Source organism: Ambystoma mexicanum, chromosome 5p (genome assembly GCF_040938575.1).
Source record: "Ambystoma mexicanum isolate Mex_15411 chromosome 5p, UKY_AmexF1_1, whole genome shotgun sequence".
Taxonomy (NCBI): domain Eukaryota; kingdom Metazoa; phylum Chordata; class Amphibia; order Caudata; family Ambystomatidae; genus Ambystoma; species Ambystoma mexicanum.
The window spans coordinates 1195767510-1195783089 of NC_090930.1; the positions used below are offsets into that span (position 1 = coordinate 1195767510).

General features: G+C 44.5%; 1 protein-coding gene across 6 annotated transcripts in view; it reads right to left on the reverse strand.

Annotated features, from left to right (window-relative positions):
- The window catches only part of RNF152 (ring finger protein 152), a 902175-nt gene that overhangs the window by 154065 nt on the left and 732530 nt on the right, over positions 1 to 15580 (reverse strand). The window contains exon 5 of one of the 6 annotated variants that reach the window (XM_069613660.1): positions 2227 to 2297. The exons of 4 other annotated variants lie outside the window; for them this stretch is intronic. The gene's annotated coding sequence lies outside the window, so the exon portion shown is untranslated. Of the gene's footprint in view, positions 1 to 2088; positions 2187 to 2226; positions 2298 to 15580 lie in introns of those variants that run through there. One more of the 6 variants, XM_069613661.1, reaches the window with a different exon arrangement.

Consider the following 15580-nt stretch of genomic DNA (forward strand, 5'->3'; position numbering starts at 1 on the left):
AACAGGACTTGCTTGTCGTGCAGTTCCTCTCACACCAACAGAACAGGGAGATTGGGGCAGACTGGGATTCTGCACCTGGACTCCGCCTTTTGTCCCTACTTTTACTTATGGGGCAGAAACTAAATTCTCACTGCTATTTGCAATATGTTGGAAGTCCAGTTTGATAGATCATTACAGAAATGGAAGGAAGATTGCCTGGGATTGTTATTGGCTGCAAATATTTCTCATGATCTTCCCTTGTTGACCGTAGACAAAAGTAAACAAAAATGATGGTGGTTTGATTGGGGCACGACCATTGACCAATGTAAATGGTAATATGTTTTTTTTTAAATTTCCAAATTCTCATAATGAAAAAATGCCACTAAATTGCATGCCAAATTACTTTAAAAACATTCTGTGCCACAGATATCTTACAGGGTTCTTAAGGCTCTTTTTTAACCTGTGGCCAACAAGGAAAGGGGATGTCAGAGGTATAAGAGACAAATGGCCTAAGAACAAAAGAGGCTGTTTTGGCGACAATCAAGATGAATTGGAAACCTTGAGGCATTTATTGGTAGATTGCCCCAAACTAATAAATAAAAGGATTTTACATTTGTTTTAAGTATTTTGAGAATTATACAGAAATAAATGTATGGGCGATGATTTATAATGGTCAATATGTATCACTAAGTTGAGCTATCAGGTTTTTGAAAGAGATCTTACTAGATGGCGAATATAGGGGTAGCTAATATTTAATAACGATGAACTAATAGGCAATTTGTTGGCCTCAGAAACTAAGGGAATGAATTTTAATTGAGAATTGTGACAATTGTCTTATGGATTTGTGGTTTTGTTTTTACCGTTTATGTAAGCCGCACTTGTATTTTTTTTTTATGTGTTTTTATGATTGTGTCGAAAAGTGTTGTTAATATTGAAAGATTGAATTATTTCAGCCACAACAATACATACATTATAATATAATTGCATCTTTTGGTTAGGTAAATCTGTTAAATCAAGTAACGCAGAAGGAGTAAGCAAATTGCAATTGTTTCACTCCTTTTTCTCCACATACTCATTATCTGGTTTCCTAGAAAGCCACACCTGGAGACTGCAGGCAAGCAGTAGTGGTTCAAACGGTAGGGGGCTGATCCTTATTTAGAAAGGGCCTGAGGAAATTGCTCCAAATAAGATGTTGAAGTGGGAGTCTTTTACTCCCTATTTTTTGAAGTTGTAAGTGAACTTTTTATAGGGAGCAGAAAAAGTATTTTCTATGATGTTGCACTGTTTTATTGTATGGCAAATAGTTTGTGCCACAAAGGAAGCCCTTATTAAAAAAGGACCGAGAATGTCCTTCCCTGGACATTGAACCCAGCCATTCCTGGCAGTTCAGGTCTATTATCTTTTGACATGGGACTGTATCTACCACCTCTTGCTAGAGAACATCCACACATAAGGCAGCCTAGATGAGTAACTAGCATTGATGCTGACAGACTTTACACAGAGCACCTTATAATTGGGTGAGTTCTGGATCCCCGGGGATGGGTTTGAGACTTCTTCAATGATTCAGTGTAGAGGCATTAATGAACTAGGCAGTAGGCATTTCTACAAGAGGATTTTCTTTCATACTCTTTTCTGTTCGATTGGAGTCTGCAAGATGTCTTTTTGGATGAGTTTGAAGGCAGTTAGAAAGGGGAATTGATTTTAAGACCTTGCTTAGTTAGCTGGTCAGTTTCCGCCAAAATGTACCAGCCTTTCTGCCTTTTGATCCCTATGCACTCGGTATAGTGTTGATCTGTCCATATAAGGGGACTTACTGTCAGCTTTTCGTCAAAGTACCAGCACATTAATAGTTCCACATGATGAGGGGTATAATAAGCAGCGGGCCATATATCATGTGTCTTCACCTGCAATACAATAGCATAACGCAGCGTTGCATTTTTTTCCCCCTCCTTTCCCCCCTTCTCTTCAACTACCTCAGTCACTATATTTTCCCCCACCACTAATTCACAATCATATTCCAAATTGTACCACAGAGCGTAACCCTAGCCTTGTCATCAGCAGAAATAACTAATGCTGCCCGCGTAGCATTGTACTCGATTATCTGCATACCTCGCACCTTCATGTTGCCGTCACTCGTATACAGTGTTATACCAGCTCCGACACTCTACATGTTAGACAAGTGTTAGAAGCTGCTTTGACGACTGCCGTTTCCCCATTCCACTCTCATCCATCAAACGCTGTCCTTACCGATGATTCTTCAGCCGGCTCACTGCAATCCGAACTTCCGCCATTACGTCTTCAAAAGCTTCCAACGCGTACTATAACAGAAGTATTTCACTTACGTCAGTAGGTGCTTTTTTCTGTATAATGATTCTGTGTCGCTTCAACAACACCACCAGCTTCAGAGAATTTTAAATATGTTAAACTTAATGAACATTTGTTGGGGGCCATCTTTTCCATATATTTATATAAGGAGAGATGCATAAATGACTTGCAAATAAACAAAATAAAAGACACGGCTGATATCAAAGTGGTTTGGGATTGTTTTAAAGCATTGATAAGAGGAGAACTGATAAGTAGATAGGCTAATACTAGAAGAAAGTTTTGAAAAAATAGAAAAAATGGAAGAAAAGATTATGGATCTGCAGGGAAAGTGTGCAAATTCTAATACAGAAAAGTATAGAAATGATTTGAGAATGTTGGAAGGTGAGATGATGAATCACCTAGACAATGGCAGAGAAGGGAATATTTTATAGTAAACAAATGTTTTGGGAATTTGGGGGAAAAAAATGCAAGGATCTTGGCAAATAAGCTAAAGGGAATAATAGAGGAATCGTGTGTTACACCACTGATAACGGATGAAGGGAAAATACTGCTTAAGAATACAGAGATGTGTGATCATTTTAGAGAATTTTATTTGCAATTATACATGGAAGACAATTATCCAAGTACTGAGGATCTCAGGGCATTTTTTCATAAAAGTAAGCTCCCGAAATTTCTTCGGAGGGGAATAGCAAAGTAGAGGCAGATATTGAAATTTGTGAAGTAATTGAGGCAATAAAACATCTTAATGGAGGGAAGTCACCAGGACCGGGCGGGTTAATTTCGGAATTGTATAAGTTATTTGCAGATCAATTGGCACCAGTACTGTGCACGATGTTTAATTATTTTCTGCTATCAGGGACTTTGTGTGATTCCTTGCTAGGCCTTGATAACAGTGATTCCAAAAGATTGTCGGATGTGTGAGAACTATAGACCAATATCATTATTTAATGTAGACTTAAAATTATTCACAAAGATATGGTCAAATAGATTATATGGGGGACTTTATTGATAGATCTCAAGTAGGTTTTATTCTGGGGAGGGATGGGTATGACAATATCAGAACAATCTTGAATGTAATAGGTTCGCATAATAAAAGAGAAAAACAAATTACTTCTTACCTGATAACGTTCTTTCGATTGGATGTTCCTCCAACATATTCCTCATCTTAGATGTATTCCATCCAGCTTTGCTGCTCTTTGCAAACATTTTTGGCAGAGGGCGCCGTGCGTCGAGTCGATAGTCCCTCGAGGGCCTCTGTCGAGGGTGACATCATCGGGTGTATAAATAGCACGCGCAGCGCCTGTTGGCCTCAGTTCTGTTTTTCCGCTCTATTGTATCTGTGATCTTGTACTGTGTAAATTGTGCCGGCAGATAGGTATCAGCCTTGCGAGATTTGAGATGGCAATAACCCGGAAAAAATCTACAGACGGGTAGGTTGGGAGGGCGATGAGGAATACGTTGGATGAACATCCAATCGAAAGAACGTTACCAGGTAAGAAGTAACTTGTTCTTCGAGTGCATTGTGTCCTCCAACGTATTCCTCATCTTAGATAGGCTCCCAAAGCAGTATTTTGCATAGTTCCTCTGAAGGAGGGGTCAGATTTTTTATTTTTTTTAAACTGCCCTTAGATGGTAGAGTAAAGCACTGCTTTTCCAAAAGTTAGCTCCCTAGACTGGGAAGCATCCAGGTTATAGAATTCTGAGAAGGTGTGAAGCGAAGACCAAGTTGCTGCTTCGCAAATGGACCTTATAGGTACACCTCTTTGAAGGGCTGTGCAAGAGGCGATGCCTCTGGTGGAATGAGCTCTTAACCCTTCAGGTGGGTCTTTTTGTGCTAGTCTGTAGCATTCTGAAATGCAAAGCACGATCCAGCGCAAAACTGTTTTGTTACTGATTGACCCAGCTTTCTTCCAGTGTAGCCTATAAACAACTGGTTGTCCACTCTAAGTCTAGAAAGCCTAGAGATGTAAAAGCTTAAAGATCTTTTTGGGTCCATCCTGTGTAGTCTTTCTTCCTCCTTAGAAGGATGAGGTGGAGGATAGAATGAGGGTAAAACAATTTTCTGATTTAAATGAAAATCACATATTACCTTTGGTAAAAATGATGGTTTAACCCTCAACACAACCCTGTCCTTATGGAACAGAGTATAGGGTGGCCCAGAAGATAGTGCCTGCAATTCGCTCACTCTTCTTGCTGATGGTAGAGCAACTAAAAATGCTGTTTTCCATGTTAATAATCTTAATGGACACGTGTGCATAGGCTCAAAAGGGGCACACATTAAGAATTGTAATACCAAATTTAGATCCCAAATCGGTACTTGAAATGGGTGAGGAGGAAACACATTAGTGAGACCTTTTATGAATTGTGTTATCAAAGGAATTTGAAGTAGGAGCATTCTTCCGATGAGCGCTTGAAGATGGAAAGCGCCGCAAGGTAACCTTTTATTGTTCCGATATTCAGACCTCTATGTGCTAGGGTCAGAAGGAAAGATAGTACTTCCGGAATAGAACATAGAAAAGGATCGACATTCTTTTCCCTGCACCAGTTGCAAAATGTTTTCCAACGGCAACGGTACAGAGACTTTGCTGCTGGCCTTCTTGCCGAAAGCAACACCACCAAAACATCATCTGGAAGGTTCCAATCCCTGTATCTCAGCCTTTCAGATACCAAGCATGAAGGTTGAGTGTTCTGACCTCTGGGTGGAGAACCTGACCTTCCATATGAGAGAGAAGATTCTCTCTCTGAGGAAGACGTACTGGAGGACAGATGGACATGTCTAGAAGGTCTGGATACAACGTTCTCCTGGCCCAATCCGGGGCAATTAGGATCATGCAGTTCCCGAAGCGTCTCAGCCTCCTGATGACTTGAGGAATGACGGGAATCAGAGGAAATGCGTACAATAGTGGGAAATTCCACTCCACCACGAACGCGTCCCCAGGGCTCCTCTCGGGGGAAATTCCCTTGAGCAATACCTTTCGCATTTTCAGTTGGTACTGGTTGCGAATAGGTCTACCTGAGGGGTTCCCCAAAGGGCGAAGATCTCTTGAATGACTTCCTGAGCCAATTACCATTCGTGGACACCGTGCTCTGCCTGCTCAGAGCATCTGCCGTCATATTCTCTTCCCCGGCTAGATGAATTGCCGTTAAAGAGAGTACCTCTTGAATCGCCCAATACCAGAGCTGCATTGCCTCTCTGCACAGGGGAAGTGACCCCACACCTCCTCTTTTGTTTAGGTAGTGCATGTCCACTGTGTTGTCCATCATTATCAGGACATTCTTTCCCCTGACGGATGGCAGGAAGGCCTTCAGCGCTAGTCTGATTGCCCTCAGCTCCAAAAGGTTGATATGTAGTTTGGACTCCGATGGAGACCAGCGACCGTTTATTGTCAAATCGTTGGCATGTACTCCCCACCCCAGGAGTGAGGCGTCCATCACTACTGTGACCTCTGGCCATGGTTGCCAAAAAGGTTCTCGCTTTAAGCACAGGTCCACCATAGAAGGTCTTGTCTGACCTTGTTTGGAATCTGAAGAAGATCCGTCATTTGACCCGAGAACTGGGACCACTGAGTCTTTAGGGCCCATTGAAGGGATCTCATCCTCAAGCGTGCCTCTGGCACCAGAAAAATGCAGGATGCCATGAGGCCGAGCAACCGTAGAAAGTCGTAAGCCTGGAGATTTTGGGCATTTTGGAATTTTGAAACCATCTGAAGAATGTCTTGAGCCCTCGTCTTGGGAGGCGAGCTCTTTCCCAAGGATGTGTCTAATACAGCTCCTATGTATTGAAGCTGTTGGGAAGGTGTCATTTGAGACTTAAGTTGAGTGAGAAGCCCAGTTTGTGGAGGAAGTGGCAGGTGACTTTCAGATGATCCAAAGCTTGCTCGGCAGAGCGCGCTCTGGTCAGCCAGTCGTCCAGGTAGGGGTAGACATGAATCCCCCCTCTCCTGAGGTGCGCTGCCAACACTACCATTAACTTGCTGAAGACCCTCTGGGCAAAGGTCAACCCGAATGGCAGGACTCAAAACTGATAGTGTGAGTCGCCAAAAACGAACCTCAGGTATTTTCTGTGCTTGAGATGAATCGGCACATGAAAATAAGCATCCTGGAGGTCCAATGACACCAACCAGTCCTGGAGTTGAAGGGCCTGAAGGATCTGAGAAAGAGTAACCATCTTGAACTGGTCCTTCCTGAGGAACTTGTTCAAGCTTCTCAAGTCCAAGATGGGTCTCAGTCCTCCGTCCTTTTTGGGGATCAAAAAATACAGGGAGTACCAACCCTTGTTCTTCTCCGCTGCCGGTACTGGTTCTATGGCACCTTTCTCCAGCAGGGTTAGAACTTCCTGCTGTAGGAGCGGATTTGGAAACTTCAACGGGTGTCTCCCTGGTGGATTGCTTTGAGGTTGCTTTAGAAAAGGAAGGCAATAGCCTTGGGCTATTATTTCTAGAGCCCAAACATCTGAAGTAATGGCTCGCCATTCTTGCAGATGCTGCGACAGCCTGCCTCCTACAGGTGTTTTGTGGTGCAAGTCCTCAAAGTGGTTTTGTGGCGGATGTTGCAGCCGCTAATGGCAAAGAGGCTGCAGCTGGAGCTGGCTTAGCACGTTTCCCTCGTCCACCACGAGTGGCTTTTCTTTGGCTCCTTTGACTGGCCATTCCTCACGTCTTCCCGTATGAGGTATATTAACGATAGGATCGTCCCCTCCATGATTGTCCTTGCGCACGAAAAGGCTGAGGTTGCCTAATAGCAGCTCCTAAAGATTTGGCCGCTGCTTTTGAGGTCTGCAACCTCTCAAGGCTCTCGTCAGCCTTGTTGCCAAAAAGGTGAGCACCGTCAAAAGGCATGTTCAGGAGGCGGTTCTGTACGTCCGGTGCAAAACCCGACTTCCATAACCACGCAAACCTGCGCATTACTGTGCTAGTGCCCATGGACATGCTTACACTATCCGCAGTGTCCAATCCAGATTGAAGGGATTCCTGCATGGCCTCCTTTCCATCTCTAACGATGGCTAGGAAACCTTCCCTTTCTTCCCCTTCTGGTATGTGCTCCGCCGCCATTGCGATGCACTCCCACAGAGTGTACGAAAATGTTGCCAAGGCACATGTGGAGTTGGCAGATTTTAATGCCATGCTCCCAGCTGAAAATACCTTCCGTGCCCAACCATCCACACGCTTATCGTCCCTGTCTGAGGGATAGACGGGTACGCAAGTTTGTTGGAAGCTGTGGCTGCCTGTATGACCAAACTCTCGGGAGTTGGATGTTTTGACAGATAGCCGGGGTCGCTACTGGCTGGGCGGTATTTTGATGTTAGGGCTTTATTCACCGGAGGAATAGAATCCGGAGTTTATCAATTCTTGGCCACCCAGTTTTGCAAGGCTACATGAAAAGGTAAAACTGGGTCTTCAGTGGGACCATGATCCAATATGTCTGTCAAATCGTCCTGGACGAATTGGGCTGTTGGTTTAGCCCATCCCAAGTACTCTACCACCTTTGTCATTAATTGACGATAAGATGGACTGGCATGCTCTCCTGGGTCTGGTCTACCAAAATCATTCTCAGGAGAGGCATCAATGCCACTTCATCCTGCTTTCTTCCGATATTAAGCATTCTGGGACATTTTGGGTGCCATATTCCAACCCAAAAGGTACATCTTCCTCTTCGGATCTCTCCTGATCCTCAAAAATTCAGGTCAAGGATTTGAAAAACTACTTCCTAGGGAGAGGCTGGAAAACCTTCTCTGGGAGAGGAGGAGGAGGAGGAGGTGTAATACTAGATTTTGAAGAAGATATATGTCTTGCAGTTTTCTCCTTTTCTAGCTGCCCTGGCTTGGTTGGAGCCTTTGGCGCCGAAGGTTTCGGCATCAACGTTGATAAACGCGTCGATGAAATCGTGGTCGTCGACAGGGTCTGCTTCGAGGGCGTCGAGGCGGCCTTCGACAGTTTCCCCTTCAAGGTGTGGAAGGTCTCGAACGGCGTCGGTGACCTTGAGCGGTCGACTCGACTGTTTTTCGCTCGGCATCCTGGAAGGTTCTCTATCCTTCCTTTTACGATCACCCGGGCTCGAGGGCGTGCGAGTGTCGGAGCGATGACGCTCCCTGCCGGCTTCCGAAGAAGGCGGGGACCGAGGCTTCTCTTTCTCAAACACCTCCATCATTTTGACCCTAAATGCTTCCCACTCTTCGGAAGACAAATGTTCTGTGGGGCATTTCATTTTCGGAGTCTCGTCTGACGATGAGGTGGAGGGAGATCTTTGGCATCGTTTCTTCGACTTTTTTTAAGAAGACGACGAGCGATGAGAATCGCTTCGAGATCTAGATCTATGCCTTTTGCGTCGAGGAGATTTTTCCCCATGGGGTCTCGACTCAACGCTAGAGTCTTTCCGATCCTTCCGACCTACCTGTAGCTTTCCTCTCCTTTCTCGCAAGGCCTTTCCCGTCATCGCCTGACACTTTCGAACAGGCCTCCATGTCGTGGCCTTCCCCGAGACACCACAAACACTTGCGGTGCGGGTTCGTGATCGACATTTTTGAGCTGCACGAATTACATAAAACCCGATCTCGGGGTTGTGGTCGGCGTCGATGACGAGGACATTATTTCTTCTCGTAATATTATATTTCCTGACAGAACTCGAGGCGCGCTGAATGTCCGAAGCAACGTACTGCGGAAAAACGGAACTGAGGTCAACGGGCACCACGCGTGCTACTTATACACCCGATGACGTCACCCTCGACAGAGGCCCTCGAGGGACTATCAACTCGATGACATTGACGCACGGCGCCCTCTGCAGAAAATGTTTGCGAAGAGCAGCAAAGCTGGATGGAATACATTTAAGATGAGGAACATGTTGGAGGAACATCCAATCAAAAGAACGTTATCAGGTAAGAAGTAATTTGTTTTTCTCTTTTATTATGCGAACCTATTAGATTCAAGATTGTTCTGATATTGTCATACCCATCCCTCCCCAGAATAAAACCTACTTGAGATCTATCAATAAAGTCCCCTATGTAATCTATCTGACCATATTTTTGTGAATAATTTTAAGTCTACATTAAATAATGATATTGGTCTATAGTTCTCACACATCCGACGATCTTTGGAATCACTGTTATCAAGACCTAGCAAGGAATCACACAAAGTCCCTGATAGCAGAAAATCATTAAACATCGTGCACAGTACTGGTGCCAATTGATCTGCAAATAACTTATAAAATTCCGAAATTAACCCGCCCGGTCCTGGTGACTTCCCTCCATTCATTTGTTTTATTGCCTCAATTACTTCACAAATTTCAATATCTGCCTCTACTTTGCTATTCCCCTCCGAAGAAATTTTGGGAGCTTACTTTTATCAAAAAATGCCCTGAGATCCTCAGTACTTGGATAATTGTCTTACATATATAATTGCAAATAAAATTCCCTAAAATGATCACACATCTCTGTATTCTTAAGCAGTATTTTCCCTTCATCCGTTATCAGTGGTGTAACACACGATTCCTCTATTATTCCCTTTAACTTATTTGTCAAGATCCTTGCATTTTTTTCCCCCAAATTCCCAAAACATTTGTTTACTATAAAATATTCCCTTCTCCGCCATTGTCTAGGTGATTCATCATCTCACCTTCCAACATTCTCAAATCATTTCTATACTTTTCTGTATTAGAATTTGCACACTTTCCCTGCAGATCCATAATCTTTTCTTCCATTTCTTCTATTTTTTCAAAACTTTCTTCAAGTATTAGCCTATCTACTTATCAGTTCTCCTCTTATCAATGCTTTAAAACAATCCCAAACCACTTTGATATCAGTCGTGTCTTTTATTTTGTTTAGAAAGCTGGTTGGGATACATCTAAGATTAGGAATACGCTGGAGGACACAATCCACTCGAATCAGACTTTTTTAGAGAATCATGGAATTATTTAGTATATACATTGCGAGAAATGGGATTTGGTCCTAAATTTATTCAGGCGGTTAATTGCATACATCTGGATATATTTGCAAAGGTGCAAGTTAATGGAATAATATCTAGAGCGTTTTCTTTATCGAAGGGAACTAGGCAGGGTTGCCCACTGTCACATTCCTGTTCGATTTAGCGCTGGAACCATTAGCTGCGTACATTAGGCAAAATAATGAAATAAAAGGGATTCAAATAGGAAATACTGAGCTGAAGACATTATCTTATGCGGACGATAGGATTACGCTTCTTTCAAATCCTTCAGAATGTGGCCCGGTTCTGAAAGCAATGATGGAGGAGGTAGGAAAGTTGTCAGGTCATAGGATTAATTGGTCTGAGACAGATATTTTTCCTCTTTTAGCTATATGTGATAGGGGAGTGTGGGATTGCAACTGATCCCTGAAATGAGTGAAGTATCTGGGGGTTTATTTTGTTAGAGATTTAAAGGAAATTGTGAAGTTGAATGTTGATAAGGTAATAAGTAAAATTTCAATGGCTATTAAAAAATGGGAAAGGTTGACCTTAACTATCTGGGCTAAAATAAATGCAATTAAGATGGTGTTACTGCCTAAAGTGTTGTATGTTATTCAATCACTTCCTTTATTATTTCCGAAAAGAAATTTGAAGAAAATTGGTAGGGTTTTTCAGAAATAAGGAAAAGACCACATTTTCCAAAATATATTTTGTTGCGTAAAGTACAGGAGGGAGGATTTGTAAATCCAGATCTTTTTAAATATTATAAAGAAGTGCACACATTATTTTAGTGATGTGGATGGAAAAGGTCCAATTTGGTTGGAAATGGAGAGGGAGATCTGTACACCTTATACTTTGGATGCCATATATACGATGGAAAATATTTCAAGGAAAATCATTAAGCTTCAACCAATTGCGGTGACTAGGAAAGCTTTTGTGACATGGTTTAAGGAAAATAATCAATATTTTGGGCTTAGTCAAGAAGCATCCATATGGCACAACCAAGCGCTACAATTGCAAAACTGGTGTTTGCATTGGCAGAGCTGGATTGGGAGAGGTATCCTTAAGATAAGGGATATTTTGGGGGGAAATAGGATTCTGAGTTTTGAGGAATTAAGATGCAAGTATAACTTAAATAGAAGAGAGTTGAATCGCTATACAGATTTAAGAATTCTTATAAGTCGGACAATGAATATGATTGACAGAGATATAGAGCAGAGGCCTGAGATTTGCAAGTTGTTCGACAGATCAGAACATGGGGTGTCTACTTGTATGTAATTTATGAGTATGGGACTAGATTATTCAGATTTGTGGTTAAGACTGAAAGAAGTATGGTCGAATTATGTTAATTTACAGATATCTGAAAAAGAAGAACATGTTACCTACCAACTGTAACGTTCTTTCGATTGGATGTTCTTCCCACATATTCCTCATCTTAGATATATCCTTACCTTCAGCTTTGCTACTTTGGACATTTTTTCTCTCTCTCCACCAGAGAGCACTCCCCTCGAGGCCGCGGCATCGTTGTCCCTCGGCGGCATCCGTCGAGCACCAACGTCATCCGCTGTATAAATGCCTCGAGCGCGCCCATTGGCTTCAGTTCTGTTTTTTCGTATATTGTATCCAATGGATTGTAGTTAATGGCGTGCCTCTTTTAACCCAAGCCTTAAAAGAATTTAGAGTGTAAATCACGTAAACTGTACTGTGGGGTTGGCTGGGAGGGTCGATGAGGAATACGTGGGAGTAACATCCATTTGAAAGAACGTTACAGTTGTTAAGTAACTTGTTCTTCGAATGGATTGTGTCCTCCCACATATTCCTCATCTTAGACAGACTCCCAAAGCAGTTTTGTTTTGGAGGTGGGAGTACAGAATTATTCTAGTCATGTACAGAATGGAGTACGGATTTAGCAAACAGACCTCCTTGAGAAGAAGTCGAGTCTAGAGCATATTATTTTATAAACGTATGCATGGATGACCATGTGGCTGCTGCACAAATATCCCCTTTTTAGTGCTGTTGAAGTTGCCATGCCCCTGGTCGAATGAGCTCTCAGCCCATCTGGTGGTTCTTTGCCAGCCAATCTATGACATTCTGTTATAGCCTAAATTATCTATCTAGATAATGTTTGTTTAGTTACAGCAAGTCCCAATTTGCGGGCAGTGTACCCCACAAAAAGTTGGATCACACCGACGTATTTTTGCCAATTTTGAAATATAGAAGCTAAGAGCTCTTCTGGGATCTAGTCTATGTAGCCGTTCCTCTTCCTTACTTGCGTGAGGAGGCGGGTAAAAAGTAGGCAGTGTTATTTTTTGCGACAGGTGAAAATCTGAAACAATTGTTGGCAAAAACGATGGTTTAACTGTAAGTACTACTTTGTCTTTATAAAAGATTGTGTGAGGAGGACCGCTAGAAAGCACCTGTAAATCACTTACCCTGCGGGCTGATGTCAATGCTACAAGAAGAACGAGTTACTTTCTTACCTGGTAACGTTCTTTCGATGGGATGTTCCACCGACGTATTGCACATCTTTGACATTAATTACCACAGCTGTGCTGTTTCGGAAAACTTTTTCGGCGTAGGCGTCCTGCGTCGATGACGTCGATACGCTCACTTGAGGACATCCTCCGACAACCGACGTCACCAGATGTTATATGTAGGACGCATGATGCCCATAGCCTCAGTTGTACTTTCTTCCCCCAGAACGTGTGGCACCAATCTTCTGCCAGCTTTACCACAGAAAGCCTCGGGGAAACAGAAGCTGCAATCGCAAAAGAAATTCTGTAGCAGAGCAGGTATGGAGGGTACGATGTGGAATACGTCGGAGGAACATCCCATCGAAAGAACGTTACCAAGTAAGAAAGTAACTTGTTCTTCGAGGGGATTGTGTCCTCCGACGTATTCCACATCTTTGACAGACTTCCAAAGCAGTACCAACGTAAGGAGGTGAGAAAAGGATTTAGAAAATTTAGAATGCCCAATCAAATTGCAGAATAGAGGACTTACTTGCCAAAGGCCAAATCTTGCCCATGGATAGAGTCCAGGGAATAATGTTTCAAAAAAACATGGAACGAGGCCCATGTGGCCGCTTCGCAAATATTGCGAATCGGAACACCCCTCTGTAGTGCAGTGGAGGCAGCCATACCCCTAGCAGAATGGGCTCGTAAACCAACAGGAGGCTCCTTCCCCGCCAAACGATAACATTCATAGATCGTCACAATGATCCATCTAGACAAGGTCTGCTTAGAAACAGCCTGACCTAAACGCCTTCCAGCGTAACCAATAAAGAGCCTATCGTCCACTCTGACCCGGGACATCCGTGAGAGATAGAAACTCACAGCTCTCCTAGGATCCAACCTGTGGAGCCTTTCCTCTTCCTTACCAGGATGTGGAGGAGGATAGAATGCCGGAAGAATTACCTTCTGGGTCAGATGGAATTCCGACACAACCTTCGGAAGAAAGGAAGGCCGTACCCTAAGGACAATCCTGTCCTTATGGAACACAGTGAAGGGTGGTTTGGCGGAAAGTGCCTGCAACTCACTCACTCTGCGTGCGGAAATAACCACAACTAAAAATACAGTTTTAAAGGACAACAGTCTCAATGGACAAGAATGTAAGGGCTCAAACAGAGCTTCCATCAGGAACTTTAAAACCAAATTCAAATCCCATCCCGGCACCTGGAAAGGCGACGGTGGAAATACATGAGTTAGCCCTTTTAGAAACTGAGAAATCTATGGACAGCGCCACCAGGAAACCTTTAAATGGTACCCACTTGCAGGTCCTTGTGGGCTAATGAAAGCAAAAAAGAACCACAGGAATTGAACACTGGAAAGGATCCACATTCTGTACCCTGCACCAGTCGCAGAACTTTCTCCAAAGGCAACGGTACAGGGACTTTGCTGCGGGCCTTCTGGCCGAAAGCAACACCTCCATCACGTCTTCAGGGAGGTCCCAATCCTTATACCTCAGCCTTTCAGATGCCAAGCATGAAGGCTGAGAGACTTGACCTCTGGATGGAGAACCCGACCCCCCTCCAGTAAGAGCAGATCATTTTCGGAAGTGAAGAGGGCGTGGAGGGCAGATGGACATGTCGAGAAGGTCCGGGTACCATGCTCTACTGGCCCACGCCCGAGGGAACCGAACCTCCGTAATATCCGCAACACTTGCGGAATGACATGGACTGGAGGAAATGTGTACTGCAGTGTGAAGGACCACTCCACTACGAACGCGTCCCCTAAGGCTCCTCTTGGAGTAAATTCCCGCGAGCAGAATCTTTTGCACTTCCAGTTGACACTGGCTGTGAAGAGATCCACTTGTGGGGTCCCCCAAAGGGCGAAGATCTCCAAAAGAACTTCCTGAGCCAGCTCCCACTCGTGAGAGACCGTGCTCTGCCTGCTCAAAGCATCCGCCGCCTCGGTTTCGTCTCCGGCCAGATGAACCAGAGCTACATCGCCTCTCTGCACAGTGGGAGAGAGCCTGCCCCACCCTTTTTGTTGAGGTAGTGCATGGCCACGGCATTGTCCGTCAGAATCAGGACATTCTTCCCCTGCACAGATGGCAGAAAAGCCTTCAGGGCTAGCCCGACGGCCCTCAGCTCCAACAGATTGATATGGAGTCTTGACTCAGACGGAGACCAACGACCGCCGACTGTCAACTCGTTGGCATGAGCTCCCCATCCCGTGAGGGATGCGTCCGTCACAATCATTACCTCCGGCCAGGGTAGCCAAAACGGAGCCCCCCTGAACAGATTTCCTACGACGGCCCACCACAGAAGGTCCTGGGCGACCGAGGGCGGAATCTGAACGGGGTCCGAGATCCTGCCGGAGAACTGCGACCACTGCATCTTGAGTGCACACTGCAGAGATCCCATCTGCAGCCTAGCCTCTGGCACCAGTAGAATGCAGGATGCCATGAGGCTGAGCAATCCAAGAACTCGAATGCCGGGAGACTCTGGGCATGTTGAAATTTGTCCACCATCTGCAGAATGTGGTGAGCCCTCACCTGGGGAGGCGAACAATGCCATAGGGATGTGTCTAGCACTGCCCCGATGTACTGGAGCCGCTGGGTAGGTGTCACATGAGACTTCTTTAAGTTGAGGGAGAAGCCCAGCTTGTGAAGGGAGTGGCAGGTGACGTACAGATGATCCAGGACTTGCTCGGGAGAGCGCGCCCTGATCAACTAATCGTCCATGTAGGGGTAGACGTGAATCGACCCTTTCCTGAGATGCGCTGCCACCACCACTATCATCTTGGTGAAAACCCTCGGGGCAGAGGTCAATCCGAACGGCAGGACCCGAAACTGAAAATGTGAGTCGCCAACCGCGAACCTCAGGTACTTCCTGTGCTTGGGAATGATCGGCACATGAA